The sequence below is a fragment of the Xenopus tropicalis genome, chromosome 6, assembly GCF_000004195.4.
Source record: "Xenopus tropicalis strain Nigerian chromosome 6, UCB_Xtro_10.0, whole genome shotgun sequence".
NCBI lineage: Eukaryota > Metazoa > Chordata > Amphibia > Anura > Pipidae > Xenopus > Xenopus tropicalis.
The window spans coordinates 145,036,412-145,060,396 of record NC_030682.2 but is presented as its reverse complement, the minus strand read 5'-3'; positions in this window follow the sequence as shown (position 1 = coordinate 145,060,396).

Genomic DNA, 23,985 nt, shown 5'->3' with positions numbered 1-23,985 from the left:
TTTTCTGCTGAATTTAGAATCTACTTTGAAGTCGCTTATCCATAAACTTCAACGTGTGTTTCAAACCAGTGCACTTTAGTTGCACCGCCCATAATATACTGTATGTGCCCTTGCGTGGGTCAAAAAAGCAACAACAACCCGTTCCTTCTTCATATGTGCACTTGTAATTGAAACACCCCCAGCTTCGCGAAATGGCGGAAAATTCACGAAATGGCGAAAATGTCGCACATCAAAAAAAAATTGTCGCCCGCTGCTATTCTTTTGTTGTGCGGCTATTCTTTCGTTGCCCGCGGCTATTCTTTCGTTGCCCGCGGCTATTCTTTTGTCGCCTGCGGCTATTCTTTCGTCGCGCGGCTATTCTTTTGTCACCCGCGGCTATTCTTTTGTCGCATGGCTATTCTTTTGTCGCCCGCGGCTATTCTTTCATCGCGCGGCTATTATTTTGTCGCCCGCGGCTATTCTTTCATCGCGCGGCTATTCTTTTGTCACCCGTGGCTATTCTTTTGTCGCCCGCGGCTATTATTGTGTCACCTGCGGCTATTCTTTTGCCGCCCGCGGCTATTCCTTCATCGCGTGGCTATTATTTTGTCAGCCGCGACTATTCTTTTGAAGCGGGCGAAAATTTTTGGACGTGTGGCTAATTTTTCTGTGCCGCGAATCTATGCCTGGCGAAACATTTCGCCCATCACTAATTGAAACGACTGAAGCACCCAGTGGCCAATTAGATAGAAGAAACTTTTCCTTTGACCATATACCTCCAGCCTCCATTAAGATTCGGGGGAGGCACATCGTTATTGCGCTGCTCAACAAGAGCTGAGACTGTTTGCCATCACTTATGCCAATTTATTTATGGGTCATTTTCAGTGTATTTTCTAGACGTAAGGACACAATTTGCACTTGAACACCCAGTTCTGTTGTCAGCCGGCCATGAATTGCTTGGTCAATTTCTCCTTGAAAGGAATACTATAGTGTTGGAACCCTAGGTGCTAATCATTTTCCTCGCACAACGCTCGGTTCAATACCAAGTCAATGCTCGGCCTTGGTGTTTCAATGCATAGGTTACTGTATTTATCTTACAAGGCACTTTCTTCTTCCTTTGTACGTTGGTCCGTATGGATTTTCCGCTGAACCATTTGCCTTTTCTAAGTCAAAATTGCAGATTTTGCAATGATAGGACTGAAAGTACAATATATATGTTGGATGTTGGTTCTATATGGTTGAAAATGCCGTGCCCTTTCCTTTTGACTTTTCACCTTGAACTTTGATTACTACTATCGCTTTTTATATAAGTAATGTAAGATTTATCCTTCCTTAAACATTATGCATAGCTTCATCAAATATATCCTATTCTGATATGAAGGACGGTTTATTTTGTTGTTGTTGTTGTTGGAAGGGGGTAGGCCTTGTTTAAAACACCGCAGCTAGATCTTATTTCTTACTTACTACAGCCATAGATTGCTTTAGGTAATGCTGCAACTTTAAAGGAGAACTAAATTATTTTATTAACCCACCACCTTTTGTTGTGTTGGCCACTGAAGTACACGGCTGGCGATATGGGTACCTTAGATTGATTCGGCAGCTAATCGGCCCATGTATGGGGTCTACCGATGGGCCTGCCCGACCGATATCTCGATCGGGCAGGTTAGAAAATCTAGTCGGATCGGGGACCGCATCGGCTCGTTCATGCGGTCCCCAAACCGACTGCCCCATTGCCGCCATATAATTCAGCCCTGGGGCCAAACGATTGAATTAGCCTACACACTCCCCGATATCGCCCACTCGTAGGTGGGGATATCGGGTGAAGATCCGCTCACTTGGCGATCCCACCAAGCGAGCAAATCTTAACGTGTATGGGGAACTTAATCTCCATTTATAAACATCCTACCAATGTCTTGGTTTGCCCCATTAGGATTCTTGCTTTCTCTGGATTTCTTGGCAGTGGGACTATTTTATCTTGTACTCCCCTCTCCTTCCGTTGGCTCTTATTCAGTAAAAATTCTAATACGTAGTTCTGCACCTGCAAAAAAAACACAATATAATGGGTGCTCACTGCAGGGGTCCCTTTTGAGATCCCCCCAAAAATCACAAAATGTAAAAGAGAAGCAGGGCACATCCAAATAATATAACAAAAATAAACTTTTATTAACAAAAATCCAACGCGTTTCAACCCCCATTTAAAAAGGGGGGGGTCTTCATTAGGGGCACATATAAAAAAGCAGGCCCATATTCAGTGACTGCCATATGGAAGGCATAAACTCGGTCTGCCCCTGAGCATGTACACTTTTTTACCAGCCCTGCATAGGAGGGGAAGAATAGGTGAACCATCAAAAGTAACAGCATTTATATACATCATTACCTTGGAAACCGTTTTTGGTTTGCCCCATTAGGCTTCTCACTTCCTCTGAATGTCTTGGCTGTGGGGACTACATGATATTCAACTCCCCCTCGCCCCTTTTTCATGAAGTATTTCCATTATAAAGATATTCTTATCCAGTTTTTTGAATTCCCATAAGACCCTTGGCCCTGCATATAATGACAGGTTCTTTTATTTAGTTTCCACCAATTAACATGCCCACTAGTGATGGGCGAAATATTTTGCCAGGCATGGATTCGCGGCAAATTTCTGCGTTTCGCCATTGGCGGATTGTTTCGCGAAACGGATGCAAAAATTTGCCGCAGAAAAATTCGCTGTACGTCAAAAAATTGTCGCGGCCGTCAAAAAAGAATAGCCGCGGGCGTCAAAATAATAGCCGCGCGACGAAACAATAGCCGCGCGACGAAACAATAGCCGCGGGCGACGAAACAATAGCCGCGGGCGACGAAACAATAGCCGCGGGAGACAAAACAATAGCCGCGGGCGACAAAACAATAGCCGCGGGCGACAAAACAATAGCCGCGGGCGACAAAACAATAGCCGCGGGCGACAAAACAATAGCCGTGGGCGACAAAACAATAGCCGTGGGCGACAAAACAATAGCCGCGAGATGAAACAATAGCCGCGGGCGACAAATTTTTTTTGTCGCACGACATTTTCGCCGTTTCGCAAATTTTTCGCCGCTTAGCGGATCTTTTGAAAGATTCGCAAATTTTTCGGCGAAGCGAAACGGAACAGATTCGCTCATCACTAATGCCCACAACACCATGCCAACAATAGGTCTCTATTAAAATAAATCAACCAAGTACAACCGATATGTAAACCATTGTTTTATATAAATATTGTCTTTACATGAAATATATAAATAAACATAAGGAATTCTGGGAATGAATCCCAAAGTGCTCCAAGAAAATGCCATTTACATGGGTTTAACCAATAGGCTCATCCACTGGATCAGATTCCAAACTACAGACCAGTTTTGCCCTTCTTGGGGCTCATCAGTGTAGTGCAGGGTTTAAAATATATATATAATACATGAAATATATAGAATGTACCATTGATCCACATTGATATACTGCTATTTTAAACATTAAGTCCATCTGGCATTGTCCTCACACACAAACCAAGGACACACATACAGGTTAGGTTACAACAGCCAATGAATAAATAGAGACTAGTCTTCTTCCTTCTTCCTGTAAGAGTAAGAACATGTAGTACTTCCTGTCCGGTGATCATGGTCAATGATGTAAAATGGCAATATTTATTGATATGAATATACATATATATTGATATGATTTTTTAAATAGTCCATATTAGATCTAAATGATATGTTGGTTAATCTTTTATTCTAACTAGTGATGGGCGAAATGTTTTGGCAGGCATGGATTCGTGGCGAATTTCTGTGTTTCACCATTGGCGGATTGTTTCGCGAAACGGATGAAAAAAAATCACTGCACGTCCACAAATTGTCGCCTGTATCAAAAGAATAGTCGAGGGCGACAAAATAATAGCCGCGGGTGACAAAATAATAACCGCGTGCAACAAAAGAATAGGTGTGCGACAAAAGAATAGCCGCGGGCGACAAAAGAATAGCCGCGTGTCGAAAGAATAGCTGCGGGCAATGAAAGAATAGCCTCGCAACGAAAGAATAGCCGCGTGTCGAAAGAATAGCTGCGGGCAACGAAAGAATAGCCTCGCGACGAAAGAATAGCCACGGGTGACAAAAAAATAGCCGCGTGCAACAAAAGAATAGCCGCGGGCAACAAAAGAATAGCCGTGGGTGACAAAAGAATAGCCACGCAATGAAAGAATAGCCGCGGGCGACGAAAGAATAGCCGCGGGTGACAAAATAATAGCCGCGTGCAACAAAAGAATAGGTGTGCGACAAAAGAATAGCCGCGGGCAACAAAAGAATAGCCTCGCGACGAAAGAATAGCCGTGGGTGACAAAAGAATTGCTGCGCAACAAAAGAATAGCAGCGCGACAAAAGAATAGCCGCGGGGGACATTTTTGCAACATTTTCGTCATTTGGCAAATTTTCCGCCATTTCGCAAATCTTTTGAAAGATTTGCGAATTTTTCGGCGAAGCAAAATGGGACAGATTCGCTCATCACTAATTCTAACCTTTAAAGGCAAATGCCTCTTTCTTTTGTGTAAATGATGCTGAACTAGTTGAGCCAGGTTTGTTAAAAAAGCTGATTTGCCTTATAATGAAGTAAATAGACATTTATGATTTATTCCATCACACTGCAAGCTGATGCCCAATTGGCGGGGCATCCAACTTACCAGCCAATCAGAATAAGGGAATGACAAACGTCTATTGGGGCAGGAATGTAGGAAAGGATATATACAGTAGCTGTGATGAAAATACAAGAACAATAACAGAGATTGTTCGTTAATAATTAAACAGAGCAGAGGATTCTCGTGTGGTGTCGCTTAGTTTTATAGCACTAAATTGATTTACCTTCAGTGATTATGGGAATGATTATTAATATTAATGTTATGCAGAACCAGGTGTTTTAAAACTCAACATTAACTCTTTGTATCAGCAACATAATATAAACCTAGTTCTGCCAGTCACACTCCCTGTAATTGTAGGGTAACTAAAAACAAAGTATTCAGCAGCCCCACCAACATTTTCCCATTGGCTCATTGGCTCTATTAACCACATCTAGCACTACCAACCCCTATTTTTTTTGGAATTTAAAAAGAGCAGCAGTATCTCCAGGCAGTAACCCTTCCAACACTCCCCCCCTGTCTTTATCCCTATATATTAGGTACCTACCTAGTGCTACCAACCCCTATTTCTGTAGGGAAATGAGAGCAGGGCAGGCAGTAACCCTTCCAACACTCCCCCCCTGTCTTTATCCCTATATATTAGGTACCTACCTAGTGCTACCAACCCCTATTTCTGTAGGGAAATGAGAGCAGGGCAGGCAGTAACCCTTCCAACACTTTCCCCTGTCTCTGCCCCTATATATTAGGTACCTACCTAGTGCTACCAACCCCTATTTCTGTAGGGAAATGAGAGCAGGGCAGGCAGTAACCCTTCCAACACTTTCCCCTGTCTCTGCCCCTATATATTAGGTACCTACCTAGTGCTACCAACCCCTATTTCTGTAGGGAAATGAGAGCAGGGCAGGCAGTAACCCTTCCAACACTTTCCCCTGTCTCTGCCCCTATATATTAGGTACCTACCTAGTGCTACCAACCCCTATTTCTGTAGGGTATTGAGAGCAGGGCAGGCAGTAACCCTTCCAACACTTTCCCCTGTCTCTGCCCCTATATATTAGGTACCTACCTAGTGCTACCAACCCAAATTTCTGTAGGGAAATGAGAGCAGGGCAGGCAGTAACCCTTCCAACACTTTCCCCTGTCTCTGCCCCTATATATTAGGTACCTACCTAGTGCTACCAACCCCTATTTCTGTAGGGAAATGAGAGCAGGGCAGGCAGTAACCCTTCCAACACTTTCCCCTGTCTCTGCCCCTATATATTAGGTACCTACCTAGTGCTACCAACCCCTATTTCTGTAGGGAAATGAGAGCAGAGCAGGCAGTAACCCTTCCAACACTTTCCCCTGTCTCTGCCCCTATATATTAGGTACCTATCTAGTGCTACCGACCCCTATTTCTGTGAAGTCTATGGGAGTTGGCCTTCCTGTAATTTAGAGCTTTTTGGATAACAGGTTTCCATTATAACGGATCATATACCTCTGCTGTCTAACTCCTGTGGGAGCTACAGAATTGCAAAGCAAGACATCTTACACCATTGGACATTTTGTTGGATTGGAGACCTTAATTCTCTAGAGAAGCAAATCCTGATCAGTTTGTACTTCTCTACATCTCATTATCTCTAATAAAATCTGCAAATGTCAAACTTATAATAGGAATCTATATTTGCTTGTGTATTTTCTATCCTATAGCAACCGCGGATTATCTCACACACAATTTCCACCCATATCATTCCCAATTTGATTAAAAACTTATAGGGGATTGAATTAGTCATTGTTTGAATCACGGATTTCCAAAATAGAAACCATGGAAATGATTCTCTTAATCACCGTTAGAATGAGAATTGCTGTAAACCGCAAAGCAAATTACTGGGTGAAATATGAAGCACATAGAATTGATTGGCTCACCTCGTGGCAGTATAACCTTTCCCATTGTCGGATAGTCGTTTCACTCTCAGTGTATTTATTTGGGGGCAGTAGACGCGGCACATAAAGAGCGGGATCATCAATGGGGTGGGAGGATTTAATTCAATAAACACTACATTTCAATTTGGAAATGTCCAGTTGGTGATAGGTTAGAGCAGTGATCCCCAACCATTGGCTCATGAGTAACATGTTGCTCCCCAGCCTTTTGGATGTTGCTCCCAGTGGCCCAGTAGGTAGTTTCTGAATAGGAGGCAAGCTTTGATTGCATAAAACCCAGTGTTTTTGCCAAACAGAGCCTTCTGTAGGCTGCCAGTCAACATAGGGGCTACCAAATAGCCAATTGTAGCTCTTATTGGCACCCCCAGGAACTTTTTTCATGTTTGTGTTGCTCTCCAATTTTTTTCCATTTCAAGGTTGGGTATCCCTGGGTTAGAGCATTAGACTCTCCTTGAAAGGATGGGCCTCAGGCCTGGATTTGTGGCAAGGTCACAAAGGCACGGGCTTACAGCTGAAGGGGGGGCATGTAAATTGGGTCCAGAGCCTTCTGTAGGCTTCCACTCAACATAGGAGCTATCAAATAGCCAACTATAGCTCTCATTGACATCTCCAAGAATTTTTTCATGCTTGTGTTGCTCCCCAAAACTTTTTCCATTTGAAGGTTGGGGATCCCTGGGCTAGAGCATGGGGTACATTGGACTTTCTTCTAAAGGATGGGCCTCAGGCCTGGATTTGTGACAAGGCCACAAAGGCCTGGGCTTACAGCGGAAGGAGCGGCATTTAAATTGGGTCCAGAGCCTTCTGTAGGCTTCCACTCAACATAGGGGCTACCAAATAGCCAATTGTAGCTCTCATTGGCACCTCCAGGAACTTTTTTTCATGCTTGTGTTGCTCTCCAAAACTTTTTCCATTTGAAGGTTGGGGATCCCTGTGTTAGAGCATGGGGTACATTGGACTCTCTTTCAAAGGATGGGCCTCAGGCCTGGATTTGTGGCAAGGCCACAAAGGCCCGGGCTAACAGCGGAAGGGGCGGCATTTAAATTGGGTCCAGAGCCTTCTGTAGGCTTCCACTTAACATAGGGGCTACCAAATAGCCAATTGTAGCTCTCATTGGCACCTCCAGGAACTTTTTTCATTCTTGTGTTGCTCTCCAAAACTTTTTCCATTTGAAGGTTGGGGATACCTGGCATGGGGTACATTGGAGTCTCTTCTAAAGGATGGGCCTCAGGCCTGGATTTGTGACAAGGCCACAAAGGCCCGGGCTTACAGCGGAAGGGGCTGCATTTAAATTGGGTCCAGAGACTTCTGTAGGCTTCCACTCAACATAGGGGCTACCAAATAGCCAATTACAGCTCTCATTGGCACCTCCAGGAACTTTTTTTCATGCTTGTGTTGCTCTCCAAAACTTTTTCCATTTTTGAAGGTTGGGGATCCCTGGGTTAGAGCATGGGGTACATTGGACTCTCTTTCAAAGGATGGGCCTCAGGCCTGGATTTGTGACAAGGCCATAAAGGCCTGGGCTTAAGGCAGAAGGGGCAGCATGTAACTTGGGTCCAGAGCCTTCTGTAGGCTTCACCTCAATATAGGGGCTACCAAATAGCCAATTGTAGCTCTCATTGGCACCTCCAGGAACTTTTTCATGCTTGTGTTGCTCTCCAAAACTTTTTCCATTTGAAGGTTGGGGATACCTGGCATGGGGTACATTGGAGTCTCTTCTAAAGGATGGGCCTCAGGCCTGGATTTGTGACAAGGCCACAAAGGCCCGGGCTTACAGCGGAAGGGGCTGCATTTAAATTGGGTCCAGAGACTTCTGTAGGCTTCCACTCAACATAGGGGCTACCAAATAGCCAATTATAGCTCTCATTGGCACCTCCAGGAACTTTTTTTCATGCTTGTGTTGCTCTCCAAAACTTTTTCCATTTTTGAAGGTTGGGGATCCCTGGGTTAGAGCATGGGGTACATTGGACCCTCTTTCAAAGGATGGGCCTCAGGCCTGGATTTGTGACAAGGCCATAAAGGCCTGGGCTTAAGGCAGAAGGGGCAGCATGTAACTTGGGTCCAGAGCCTTCTGTAGGCTTCACCTCAACATAGGGGCTACCAAATAGCCAATTGTAGCTCTCATTGGCACCTCCAGTAACTTTTTCATGCTTGTGTTGCTCTCCAAAACTTTTTCCATTTGAAGGTTGGGGACCCCTGGGTTAGAGCATGGGGTACATTGGACTCTCTTTCAAAGGATGGGCCTCAGGCCTGGATTTGTGACAAGGCCACAAAGGCCCGGGCTTACGGCAGAAGGGGGGGCATGTTAATTGGGTCCAGAGCCTTCTGTAGGCTTCCACTCAACATAGGGGCTACCAAATAGCCAATTATAGCTCTCATTGGCACCTCCAGGAACTTTTTTCATTCTTGTGTTGCTCTCCAAAACTTTTTCCATTTGAAGGTTGGGGATCCCTGGCATGGGGTACATTGGACTCTCTTCTAAAGGATGGGCCTCAGGCCTGGATTTGTGACAAGGCCACAAAGGCCCGGGCTTACAGCGGAAGGGGCAGCATTTAAATTGGTCCAGAGCCTTCTGTAGGCTTCTACTCAACATAGGGGCTACCAAATAGCCAATTGTAGCTCTCATTGGCATCTCCAGGAACTTTTTTTCATGCTTGTGTTGCTCTCCAAAACTTTTTCCATTTGAAGGTTGGGGATCCCTGGGTTAGAGCATCGGGTACATTGGACTCTCTTTCAAAGGATGGGCCTCAGGCCTGGATTTGGGACAAGGTCACAAAGGCCCAGACTTATGGCAGAAGGGGCAGCATGTAAATTGGGTCCAGAGCCTTTTGCAGGCTTCCACTCAACATAGGGGCTACCAAATAGCCAATTCATGCTTGTGTTGCTCTCCAAAACTTTTTCCACCCTATATGCAAATCCATATTTTTAGAATGTAAGCTCTTGCGAGCAGGGCCCTCCCCCTAGGGTCTCCGATCCTCATCCAATGTAACTGCAAACCATTTTTGTGAATTGGTTATACGTACATTAACTGTTCTGTCTTTTGTACCCTTCTATTCTGTAAAGCGCTGCATAAATTGATGGCACTATATAAATAATAATAATAATAATAATAATAATAATAATAATCATCATAATAAATCCATGGGGGGCTCATTAGAAAATTATGTAACTCCACATGAAAATTGTAAAATGCTTCTCATAAAGAGATCTACACCCAGGCTTAATAATCAGGCACAAATTTATTAATTACAAATAAAAATGTAAAATTAAAAAGAAAAAAAATGGAAAACAGTGATGGAAAAGGACGCCAGGAGTTATTCTGCAGCAAACTCAAACCGAACTACAGTAGTTTATTGTCCAAGACTAGTGATGAGCAAATCTGTCCTGTGTCGCATCGCCATAAAATTCGTGAAACGACGAAATATTCGAAATATTTTTTGTCACCAGCGTCTTTTTTGTCGCCTGTGTCTATTTTTTTTTGTCACCCGCGTCTTTTTTGTCGCCTGTGTCTATTTTTTTTTCACCCGAGTCTTTTTTGCTGCCTGTGTCTATTTTTTTGTGTCACCCGCATCTTTTTTGTCGCCTGTGTCTATTTTTTTTTCACCCGAGTCTTTTTTGCTGCCTGTGTCTATTTTTTTTTTCGTCGCCTGCACTTTGACGCGACCAAGCCTTTTTTGACGTGACCTCACCCAATTTTGATGCAACCTCGCCTTTTTTTGACGCAGCCACGCCCGAATGGACGCGCAACAATAAAAGCACAAAAATACCGGCACAGCAGGACAACAAGGTATTTTTGTGCTATTTGGATCGTGGTGGAGAGTGCCGAAGTCTCTCAAAATACTGTGCACCTGGCGGAACAGAGTGGAAAGACCGGGGTGTGCTGGAAAGTGTGGATTGAGGTTATGTAGTTCCTGCACGCTGCCTGTAAGCTGTGGAAAAGTTGTAACATCAGTGTTTTAGTCCCTCCTCCCCTGCCAGGATTTCAAATGATGCAGAAAGAGAAGAACAGTTTTGCAGCTGGATTTCAGCATATAAAATGGTATTTATTCCTACTGTTTGATTACAGTCATCTATTAATGGCAGAGAATAAAAACAAATTTCAGTGCAAGGGTACAACTATCACAATTACAAGAGATTGGGGACAGTGGCAGAGATTTACAGAGAAAAGGAACAAAAAAAGAGGTTTTGTTTTAAGAAAATATCACAAATATTATGGGATAAGTCACTGGGGAGTATTTAACTCTTTTCAAAATGAAATCATACAGTCTGATAGGGAGAGAATAATCTGCCCTTATCGATAATTTAATAACGGCCTGTAAATGTAAAAGGAATAAAGCTGAGGGAGAAGATGATCAGATAATAGGAAATTGACTTATAAGCCTCCGTCTGAATATAAAAGGGAAAAGCAAAGCATCTTACTGGGGATAAGAAAATAATTATCCCTATGGGAGGTAAAACAACCAACTACAATTGCTTTCTTTATTAAAGGGGACATTGTGTTGTAAAATCTGTTTGATAGAACCATGGGCAACACACAACCCCAACTCCAGTTTTCACTTTAAATTGTGGATCACTTTAAACCAAGCTGTGAAAAATAAAGGCTTTGGAGGAGCTAACTTTGGGTACTAACTGTGTTGTGGGATTCTGAAAACTCTCAGAGACCAGAGTCCTGGTGATGAGCAAAATTTTTCGCCAGGCATGGACTTGCAGTGAATTTCTGCATTTCGCCATTGGCGATTTTTTTTAACAAGATGGTCGCTAAAATTCCCCACGGAAAAAAATTTGTGAGTGAGGAAGAGTTCTGTAAAAAAACAAAATAAAACTGCCAAGGAGCTGTCTGTGGTACTGAGACCTGCCAAGGAGCTGTCTGTGGTACTGAGACCTGCCAAAGAGCTGTCTGTGGTACTGAGACCTGCCAAGGATCTATCCATGGTACTGAGACCTGCCAAAGAGCTGTCTGTGGTACTGAGACCTGCCAAAGAGCTGTCTGTGGTTCTGAGACCTGCCAAAGAGCTGTCTGTGGTACTGAGACCTGCCAAGGATCTATCCATAGTACTGAGAACTGCCAAGGAGCTCTCTGTGGTACTGAGACCTGCCAAAGAGCTGTCTGTGGTACTGAGACCTGCCAAAGAGCTGTCTGTGGTACTGAGACCTGCCAAGGATCTATCCATGGTACTGAGAACTGCCAAGGAGCTCTCTGTGGTACTGAGACCTGTCAAGGATCTATCCATGGTACTGAGACCTGCCAAGGAGCTCTCTGTGGTACTGAGACCTGCCAAGGAGCTCTCTGTGGTACTGAGACCTGCCAAGGATCTATCCATGGTACTGAGAACTGCCAAGGAGCTCTCTGTGGTACTGAGACCTGCCAAAGAGCTGTCTGTGGTACTGAGACCTGCCAAAGAGCTGTCTGTGGTATTGAGACCTGCCAAGGATCTATCCATGGTACTGAGAACTGCCAAGGAGCTCTCTGTGGTACTGAGACCTGTCAAGGATCTATCCATGGTACTGAGAACTGCCAAGGAGCTCTCTGTGGTACTGAGACCTGTCAAGGATCTATCCATGGTACTGAGACCTGTCAAGGATCCATCCATGGTACTGAGACCTGTTAAGGATCTATCCATGGTACTGAGACCTGCCAAGGATCTATCCATGGTACTGAGACCTGCTAAGGATCTATTCATGGTACTGAGACCTGCCAAGGATCTATCCATGGTACTGAGACCTGCCAAGGAGCTCTCTGTGGTACTGAGACCTGGCAAGGATCTATCCATGGTACTGAGACCTGCCAAGGAGCTGTCTGTGGTACTGAGACCTGCCAAAGAGCTGTCTGTGGTACTGAGACCTGCCAAAGAGCTGTCTGTGGTACTGAGACCTGCCAAGGATCTATCCATGGTACTGAGACCTGCCAAGGAGCTCTCTGTGGTACTGAGACCTGTCAAGGATCTATCCATGGTACTGAGAACTGCCAAGGAGCTCTCTGTGGTACTGAGACCTGTCAAGGATCTATCCATGGTACTGAGAACTGCCAAGGAGCTCTCTGTGGTACTGAGACCTGCCAAGGAGCTGTCTGTGGTACTGAAACCTGCCAAGGATCTATCCATGGTACTGAGAACTGCCAAGGAGCTCTCTGTGGTACTGAGACCTGTCAAGGATCTATCCATGGTATGAGACCTGCCAAGGATCTATCCATGGTACTGAGACCTGCCAAGGAGCTCTCTGTGGTACTGAGACCTGCCAAGGATCTATCCATGGTACTGAGACCTGCCAAGGAGCTGTCTGTGGTACTGAGACCTGCCAAAGAGCTGTCTGTGGTACTGAGACCTGCCAAAGAGCTGTCTGTGGTACTGAGACCTGCCAAGGATCTATCCATGGTACTGAGACCTGCCAAGGAGCTCTCTGTGGTACTGAGACCTGTCAAGGATCTATCCATGGTACTGAGAACTGCCAAGGAGCTCTCTGTGGTACTGAGACCTGTCAAGGATCTATCCATGGTACTGAGAACTGCCAAGGAGCTCTCTGTGGTACTGAGACCTGCCAAGGAGCTGTCTGTGGTACTGAAACCTGCCAAGGATCTATCCATGGTACTGAGAACTGCCAAGGAGCTCTCTGTGGTACTGAGACCTGTCAAGGATCTATCCATGGTATGAGACCTGCCAAGGATCTATCCATGGTACTGAGACCTGCCAAGGATCTATCCATGGTACTGAGACCTTCCAAGGATCTATCCATGGTACTGAGAACTGCCAAGGAGCTCTCTGTGGTACTGAGACCTGTCAAGGATCTATCCATGGTATGAGACCTGCCAAGGATCTATCCATGGTACTGAGACCTGCCAAGGATCTATCCATGGTACTGAGACCTTCCAAGGATCTATCCATGGTACTGAGACCTGTCAAGGATCCATCCATGGTACTGAGACCTGCCAAGGAGCTGTCTGTGGTACTGAGACCTGCTAAGGATCTATCCATGGTACTGAGAACTGCCAAGGAGCTATCCGTGGTACCGAAAACTCGAGAACTGCCAAGGAGCTATCCGTGGTACCGAAAACTCGAGAACTGCCAAGGAGCTATCCGTGGTACTGAAAACTTGAGAACTGCCAAGGAGCTGTCTGTGGTACTGAGATCTGCCAAGGAGCTGTCTGTGGTACTGAGACCTGCCAATGAGCTGCCCATGGTGCTGAGATCTGCCAAGGAGCTGTCTGTGGTACTGAGACCTGCCAAGGAGCTGTCCATGGTACTGAGACCTGCCAAGGAGCTGTCTGTAGTACAGAGACCTGACAAGGAGCTGTATGTGGTACTGAGACCTGCCAAGGAGCTGTCCATGGTACTGAGACCTGCCAAGGAGCTGTTTGTAGTACAGAGACCTGACAAGGAGCTGTCTGTGGTACTGAGACCTGACAGGGAGCTGTCTGTGGTACTGAGACCTGCCAAGGAGCTGTGCATGGTACTGAGACCTGCCAAGGAGCTGTCTGTAGTACAGAGACCTGACAAGGAGCTGTGCATGGTACTGAGACCTGCCAAAGAGTTGTCTGTGGTACTGAGACCTGACAAGGAGCTGTGCATGGTACTGAGACCTGACAAGGAGCTGTCTGTGGTACTGAGACCTGCCAAGGAGCTGTCTGTGGTACTGAGACCTGCCAAGGAGCTGTCTGTAGTACTGAGACCTGCCAAGGAGCTGCCCATGGTACTGAGACCTGCCAAGGAGCTGCCCATGGTACTGAGACCTGGCAAGGAGCTGTCTGTGGTACTGAGACCTGACAAAGAGCTGTCTGTGGTACTGAGACCTGACAAGGAGCTGTCTGTGGTACTGAGACCTGACAAGGAGCTGTCTGTGGTACTGAGACCTGACAAGGAGCTGTCTGTGGTACTGAGACCTGACAAGGAGCTATCCATGGTACCAAAAACTTGAGATTTGTTTACCTTTGATTTGGATTTTTTAGTGCTAAAAGTTGCTGAAAAAAAGTGACAACTTTTTCCAGATTTACTACGCATCAAAACGGCTAAAAATCCAAAACAATTCGCCAGCTAAAACTTGCCACAAATGTCCCTTCCCTTGTCTGACGGATCCTTCTTTTGCTTTAAAACTTTAGAGATTTTTGGATTTTTAAAGCTGTTTTTTTGTGCAGCAATTTGAAAAATTCACAGTTTTCAAGCAACAAGTCAAAAAAATCCTGAATTGTCGTGACTTTTCTGCAAATATTCCCGCACATGCTTTTTTTTATTTTTGATTTTTTTTAGTTGACGCCAGACATTGAAGGAAATGAATTGATTCAAATTTTAAAATTAAAAAAAAAAAAAAAGAGAAATAGTAGACTTTTAGTAAATCTGCCCCCAAGTCTTTCAGAATCATCAAAATAGGTTGGGAATATAAAGTAGGAAGAAATGGACTATTAATTTATATCCTAATATTTACAAAAATAAGGAAAAATACATCTTTTTTGGCATTTGCCTATTGCCATATAATTCCCAGTGGCACCATTTTAAAAAGTTGCAGAATTCTGTTATTCCTCTGTTTTTATCAGTTTTTCAGCCGGCTGGAACGAATGCATCTTGAAAATACCGACTGATATCTTTCAGGGTTCTATTAAGTAAAAAGGTATAATTTACTTTCTACTCAACACATTAAAGGTACTACAGAGTACCTTGACTATATAGTATAGGGCCATTAAGGCTGAGTGCCTTTATACAAGGGGCTGAAATCTGAGAAGGACTTGAAATATTCCTATTTTGTTCAGCTGCTGTTTCCCATAATAAGTGTTATCTCTGCCTAACGTGAATGCTAAAGAAGGTTCTCATCCTGTGATGAGCAGGAAGACATCAATTCACTAAGGTACCTACTTCAAAGGAAAAAAATATATATAAAAAAAAGCTGAATGAACATTGTGAATAGCAATGAGCAAATATGTCAGAAATTTTCACGAAACGCCGAAAATTTTGAGAAACGCGACTGCCACAGGTGAGACTTTTTTTTGACATGACCATTAGTGATGGGCAAAATGTCTTGGCAGGCATGGATTCACAGCGAATTTCCACATTTCGCCATTGGCGGATTGTTTTGCGAAACGGATGAAAAAATTTGCTGCGCGTCCAAAAATTGTCGCAAGAATAGTCGCGGGCATCAAAAGAATAGTTGCACTTCCAAAATTGACTCAAGAATAGCCGCGGGCGTCAAAAGAATAGTCGCCCGTCCAAAATTGTTGCAAGAATAGGTGCAGGTGTCAAAAAAATAGTTGGGCGTCAAAAGAATAGTCGAGAGCATCAATTTTTTTTCGCAAGACATTTTTGCCGTTTTGCGAATTGTTTGCCGTTTCGCGAATCTTTTGAAAGATTTGCAAATTTTTCTCACATTTTCCTCACTCTGGGAATTTTTGTCACAGCAAATTTTTGCAGTAGTTTCACGAAAACATTTGCCAGTGGTGAAAGGCGGAATTTCTCAGTGAAGCCATACCTGGAAAAAAAATTCTTATCACTAATTGTGACATTATCATGCAACACTACTGGCAACAAATCAAGTTCAAGATGGGTAGACAATAGTACTAAGTCTTGTAAAAAGACTTGGAGAGCAACACAAGCACCATAAAAGTTCATGGAGGTGCCAAATAAGGGCTTTGATTGGCTATTAGGGGCCTCTATGCACCCTATCAGCTTACAGGGGCTTTATTTGGTAGTAAGTCTTGTTCAACCAAAACTTGCCCCCAAGTCAGGAATTCAAAAATAACTACCTGGTTTGGGGGCACTGGGAGCAACATCCAAGGGGTTGGGGAGCAACATGTTGCCCCTGAGCCACTGGTTGGGGATCACTGATCTAGATATTCTTCCTCCCAGTTGCTCAAATTCTGAGCTTCAGAAATTAGCATGACCAAAACCCTCCTCAAAGGTCCTATGACTTTCATGATTGCAGACTTGGGCACCTTAAGTCACAGCACCCCAGTCTTCACTCCAACCTTACCTCCTAAGGTACCATTGCCCTCCAGTGGTGACATATCTTCAACAATCCCTATAGGCAAACTGGTAGTATGACAATATGGGTCTCTTAACAAAAACAAATTTCAAATATTTTCATTTTTTAATGAAGTACGTGCTTACCGGTATGTTCCGTGCAGGTTTTCCTTTGTGATGCTCTGTGCACAGCAAATGGCACCTCTTCTTCACTCGCTAGCATAGCATGAATTATACAGTATTAGCTGGCAATTAGTGATGAGCGTATTTTTTCGCGAGTCATGGATTCGCAGCAAATTTCCGCATTTCATCACTGGCAAATGGTTTTGCGAAACTTCCGTGAAAATTTGCCGCAAAAAAATTCACCGCATGTAAAAAATGTTCATCATGCGTCAAATTGGGCGCAGTCGCGTCAAAAAAAGGGTGCAGTCGAGTCAAAATTGGGCACAGACGCGTCAAAAAAGGGCACAACCGTGTCAAAATTGGGCGCGGTCACATAAAAAAAACCACGTGCGACAAAAAAAACACTGCAGCCGACAAAAAAAGACATGAGACGGCAAAAAAAAATTATGTACCAAATGCGTTTCGTAAATTTTTCACCGTTTCACGAAACGGGACAGATTCCTTCATCACTACTGCCAATATACATGTATTTCATGCTATGGAATTGAAGAGAGAAGGAATGAGGCGGCCACAGTACTGGTGCTGCTCCAACTCATGTCCTCATATGCTCAGCCAACCTCTGCAAAAAGTAGTGGAGATATGTTGCAGCAACCACATCAACCACTGCTACAGTTCTGAACCTACCTTTAGCTCAGAGCTGACTTCAATAGCAAATTTTAATTTAAAAAATGTTGGTATAGAGTTTAGTTGAAGACATAAGGGGTCATTCTTGACCACTTGGGTTTACAATGAACCCATTTATTTTTCTGAAGGATCTAGGATACCCTGCAGGCAGCGCTCCTGTTGTGATGAATTCTATTTTAGCTCTATAAGCTCATTTTGTTTTCCAGTCAAAACACCACAGCAGTCTAGCTTTTGAATAGGGGTCTTGGTTTCTACTCAATGGGGTTTAATTGCCTACTGGTGAGAATGAGCATGAAATGCTAGATATATTTTTATTTCTCAGTTATAATTACATCTAATCTGTGCAGCCAACAACTGAGATGTTTATAAATCCCTTGGCGCCGTCATACATATACGTATGCATGAAATTTTCATTTATTTGCCCCATGTTTTTATTTTTTCGAGGTAGAAAGAAAAATGCTATTTTGAAAAGTGTTTGCAGGCAAAAAGGCAGAAGCTTCCAGGCAGGTTGAACCAGAGGAGCAGGTGTGGGTCTAGCTGGTTCCTGGTTCTCCTTTGCCAGACCTTTAGAACAGACCATTCAGTAAGACAGATGGCACCTGGTAGAGATGCAGATGGCATTGAGTCTGTTTAGTTGCCAGAAGAGACTTAGGTGAGGTTGGCATCTCAATAGCTACTGACTATAAACATGCCAGCTGTGCTGTGATACGAATCCTACGTTTGAATAGACTTTTAGGAAGCTTGAAATGCAGATAAAGCATCAATGACTATAGAAAGACTTCAAATAACATGGTTCCCATATTTGCTTTGCATTATCTCTTTGCTGCAAAACCTCCAGATGATCCCTTTGTATATTTAATCTTTCACAGTACCATTTGCCTTATGCACCACTGTCCTATCACTTTAGAGCCTACAATGAGTAACATTCGTTATCCAAGAATAACTATTACATTGTTTTGGGTATCACTGTTCCGTCCATTGGTTTGTGCATTTCATGCATTGTGATCACTGACCTAACCAAGTGTTACCCCCAATTCTATTTATACTCTCATTATCACCATAAGAGTTGTATAGAGCTACAATGTGTTAGGGGCACATTTACTAAAACTCTATAAAAAATTAACTCATTACCAAGGCACAATAATTTAGCTCAGGGAATTGGATGAAAAAAGCATTTTAGTTCCATTTTGAAAATTATAGATGTTGGAATTTCATTGGAATTTCAATTTTGTTGGAATTATGAGGCTGTGGTTATGACAATACTGCAAAAATCCTGGCAATTTGTGTTAGAAAAATTGGGCTTTTGCACTTGCATTTGTGAATGACCTCTATAGGGTTGTGGTGTTTATCTATCTGGAGCTACTGATCTAGAATATTCATATTCAATTACCATAGAGCCAATGACTAGTGGCGAATTTCCATGTTTCACCATTGGCGGATTGAATTGTCAAGAATTGTCGCGAGCATCAAAAGAATAGTAATGTTTCAAAAAGAATTGTCTCTCGTGTCAAAAAGAATTGTTTCTCATCCAAAGATTTGTCTTGCGCCAAAAAGAATCGTCTCTCTTATCAAAAGAATCGTCTCTCATGGCAAAAAGAATTGTCTCTCATGGCAAAAAAAAAGAATTGTTTCTCATCAAAAGATTTGTCTCGCGCCAAAAAGAATTGTCTCTCTCATCAAAAGAATTGTCTCGCACCAAAAAGAATTGTCTCGCGCCAAAAAGAATTGTCTCTCTCATCAAAAGAATTGTCTCTCTCATCAAAAGAATTGTTTCTCATCAAAAGAATTGTCTCGCGCCAAAAAGAATTGTCTCTCTCATCAAAAGAATTGTCTCTCTCATCAAAAGAATTGTCTCGCGCCAAAAAGAATTGTCTCTCTCATCAAAAGAATAGTAATGTTTCAAAAAGAATTGTCTCTCGTGTCAAAAAGAATTGTTTCTCATCCAAAGATTTGTCTTGCGCCAAAAAGAATCGTCTCTCTTATCAAAAGAATCGTCTCTCATGGCAAAAAGAATTGTCTCTCATGGCAAAAAAAAAAAGAATTGTTTCTCATCAAAAGATTTGTCTCGCGCCAAAAAGAATTGTCTCTCTCATCAAAAGAATTGTCTCTCTCATCAAAAGAATTGTCTCTCTCATCAAAAGAATTGTCTCTCTCATCAAAAGAATTGTCTCTCTCATCAAAAGAATTGTTTCTCATCAAAAGAATTGTCTCACGCCAAAAAGAATTGTCTCTCTCATCAAAAGAATTGTCTCTCTCATCAAAAGAATTGTCTCGCGCCAAAAAGAATTGTCTCTCTCATCAAAAGAATTGTCTCTCTCATCAAAAGAATTGTCTCTCTCATCAAAAGAATTGTCTCTCTCATCAAAAGAATTGTTTCTCATCAAAAGAATTGTCTCGCGCCAAAAAGAATTGTCTCGCAACCAAATTGTTGCTTGTCAAATGTGTTTTCGTGCGTCAAAAGAATTGTCGTACAGCAATTTCTGACTCCCAATCTTTTCCCTGTTTTCCGAATTTTTCGCCATTTTGCGAATCTTTTGAAAGGTTTGCACATTTTTCATCGAAGTGAAATGGGACAGATTCGCTCATCACTACCAATGACATTAGAACACCCACTTTGTCACTTGCCCAACACCCCCAGTTGGGAGGAGATTGTGGCAAGTCAAAACAAAAAAAGCTTAGACGAGGCTAAAATTGAAACCTTTAGAGAAGCCTTAGAGAATGCGTGATTCGCTAAAGTATTATCGCTTGCATTAAGCCGCTCATCGCGTGCGTTAAATAGCATGCAACCGCATGCGTTAATTTTACCGAGTTGCTCTAATTTCAGCGCAGAAATAATACTAATACTATTCACAAACACATAGACGCGCTAAATATCGCATTTGTCTGTGCGAAAATTAACCCCTACTTGGGGCAGGCGGTAATTATAGAAAAGTACAGTTCATGAGCTTTTGGCAACACAATAAGGACTTTGCAGTGGGATTTATTCCAGTCTGTGTTGGCCCCAGAGTGATGCAGCCGCCAGTTTGCAGGGAAATGGGCATTTTCTGAAAAGTAGTTTTAGGAGCGTAATGGCGTGTATGGCTAATATGGCGTGCGTGCGATAAGTAGCGCATGTGCATTAATTAGTGCGTGTTGTGTCAAATACCGCACGAAAATAGTCTTTGCGACTTAAATAACGCAAACAGCATCGCGTCTAAATTAACGCAAGTATCCTTTTAGTGAATCGTGAGATGCGAAAAAATAAGACGTGATAACATTTTTAACGCATGCTATAAATAGCGCTCGTTTTAACGCACCTTAGTGAATCAGCCCTATAAAATGATACATTCACCACTTAATATCACATTGGGCAAATATAAAGTGGAAATCATAATGTTCCTTCCGATAATCCTGCATAGCGATGAGCGAATCTGTCCTGTTTCGCTTCGCAAATAAATTCACGAATCTTTCAAAAGATTTGCAAAACGGCGAAAAATTTCTAAATGGTGAAAATGTTGCACAGAAAAAAAATTGTTGCCCACCACTATTCTTTTGACACGCGACTATTCTTGCGACAATTTTGGCCACACGACTATTCTTTTGACGCCCACAACTATTCTTGTGACAATTTTGGCCACACGACTATTCTTTTGACGCCCACAACTATTCTTGCAACAATTTTGGCCACACGACTATTCTTTTGACGCCCACAACTATTCTTGCAACAATTTTGGCCACACGACTATTCTTTTGACGCCCACAACTATTCTTGTGACAATTTTGGCCACACGACTATTCTTTTGATGCCTGCAACTATTCTTGCAACAATTTTGGCCACACGACTATTCTTTTGATGCCCGCGACTATTCTTGCGACAATTTTGGCCACACAACTATTCTTTTGTTGCCCGCGACTATTCTTGCGACAATTTTGGCCACACGACTATTCTTTTGATGCCCACGACTATTCTTGCGACAATTTTGGCCACACGACTATTCTTTTGATGCCCGCGACTATTCTTGTGACAATTTTAGCCACACGACTATTCTTTTAACGCCCACAACTATTCTTGTGACAATTTTGGCCACACGACTATTCTTTTGACGCCCGCGACTATTCTTGCAACAATTTTGAACGTGCGACTATTCTTTTTACACCTGCGACTATTCTTGCGACAATTTTGGCCACACGACTATTCTTTTGATGCCTGCAACTATTCTTGCGACAATTTTGGCCACACGACTATTCTTTTGATGCCCGCGACTATTCTTGCGACAATTTTGGCCACACAACTATTCTTTTGTTGCCCGCGACTATTCTTGCGACAATTTTGGCCACACGACTATTCTTTTGACGCCCGCAACTATTCTTGCAACAATTTTGGCAACACGACTATTCTTTTGACGCCCACAACTATTCTTGTGACAATTTTGGCCACACGACTATTCTTTTGATGCCTGCAACTATTCTTGCGACAATTTTGGCCACACGACTATTCTTTTGATGCCCGCGACTATTCTTGCGACAATTTTGGCCACACGACTATTCTTTTGATGCCCGCGACTATTCTTGCAACAATTTTGGCCACACGACTATTCTTTTGTTGCCCGCGACTATTCTTGCGACAATTTTGGCCACACGACTATTCTTTTGATGCCCGCGACTATTCTTGTGACAATTTTGGCCACACGACTATTCTTTTGACGCCCACAACTATTCTTGTGACAATTTTGGCCACACGACTATTCTTTTGACGCCCGCGACTATTCTTGCAACAATTTTGGACATGCGACTATTCTTTTTACACCTGCGACTATTCTTGCAACAATTTTGGCCACACGACTATTCTTTTGATGCCTGCAACTATTCTTGCGACAATTTTGGCCACACGACTATTCTTTTGATGCCCGCGACTATTCTTGCGACAATTTTGGCCACACGACTATTCTTTTGATGCCCGCGACTATTCTTGCGACAATTTTGGCCACACAACTATTCTTTTGTTGCCCGCGACTATTCTTGCGACAATTTTGGCCACACGACTATTCTTTTGATGCCCGCGACTTTTCTTGCGACAATTTTGGCCACACGACTATTCTTTTGTTGCCCGCGACTATTCTTGGGACAATTTTGGCCACACGACTATTCTTTTGTTGCCCGCGACTATTCTTGCGACAATTTTGGACGTGCGACTATTCTTTTTACACCTGCGACTATTCTTGCAAAATTTTGGCCCCACGACTATTCTTTTTACACCTGCAACTATTCTTGCAACAATTTTGGCCACACGACTATTCTTTTGACGCCCGCGACTATTCTTGTGACAATTTTGGCCACAGGACTATTCTTTTGACGCCTGCGACTATTCTTGTGACAATTTTGGCCACACGACTATTCTTTTGACGCCCGCGACTATTCTTGCAACAATTTTGGACATGCGACTATTCTTTTTACACCTGCGACTATTCTTGCAACAATTTTGGCCACACGACTATTCTTTTGATGCCTGCAACTATTCTTGCGACAATTTTGGCCACACGACTATTCTTTTGATGCCCGCGACTATTCTTGCGACAATTTTGGCCACACGACTATTCTTTTGATGCCCGCGACTATTCTTGCGACAATTTTGGCCACACAACTATTCTTTTGTTGCCCGCGACTATTCTTGCGACAATTTTGGCCACACGACTATTCTTTTGATGCCCGCGACTTTTCTTGCGACAATTTTGGCCACACGACTATTCTTTTGTTGCCCGCGACTATTCTTGGGACAATTTTGGCCACACGACTATTCTTTTGTTGCCCGCGACTATTCTTGCGACAATTTTGGACGTGCGACTATTCTTTTTACACCTGCGACTATTCTTGCAAAATTTTGGCCCCACGACTATTCTTTTTACACCTGCAACTATTCTTGCAACAATTTTGGCCACACGACTATTCTTTTGACGCCCGCGACTATTCTTGTGACAATTTTGGCCACAGGACTATTCTTTTGACGCCTGCGACTATTCTTGTGACAATTTTGGCCACATGACTATTCTTTTGACACCTGCGACTATTCTTGCGAAATTTTGGGCACACGACTATTCTTTTGACACCCGCGACTATTCTTGCGACAATTTTGGACGTGTGACTATTCTTGCGACAATTTTTGGACATGCGGAAATATTTTTTCCCAGCAAATTTTTTCATCAGTTTTGCGAAACAATCCACCGGAAAATCGCGGAAAATCACTGCAAATCCATGCCTGGAAAAACATTTCGCCCCCCATCACTAATTCTGCATAATACTTTTGACGATGCGCAACTGGAAAAAGGAAAGTTGGCCATGTTGCATGTTACCATTCTATTTAAACTTGATACAGAAATAATTTAACTCCTATGAGCCGAGCGGGACGAGCGCGTTTTCTCGCCTGTTAGTTCCTGTGTAAAATCAAAAGTGCAAAAAGCTCAATTCCCATGCAATAAAGTGCTGTTATTTCTTCCCCAAACAGTTCCAATTATTGCATCAAGGCGCAGACAGCTAAATAAATTCATTTCAATGTTTCGCTCCTGAGGGAATCTATAGGAAATCGTTTCTTTTAGTGAAAAGCCAACACTTTCATCCGCGCAGAGACATGCAAAGGCACAAAAATACAAGTGTATGTAAGGCAGAAAGTCTGAAAATGATTCATAGGGTCCCTACGACTTTACTGCGTCAGCAGGTTGCTTTACATACTGCATTGTATTG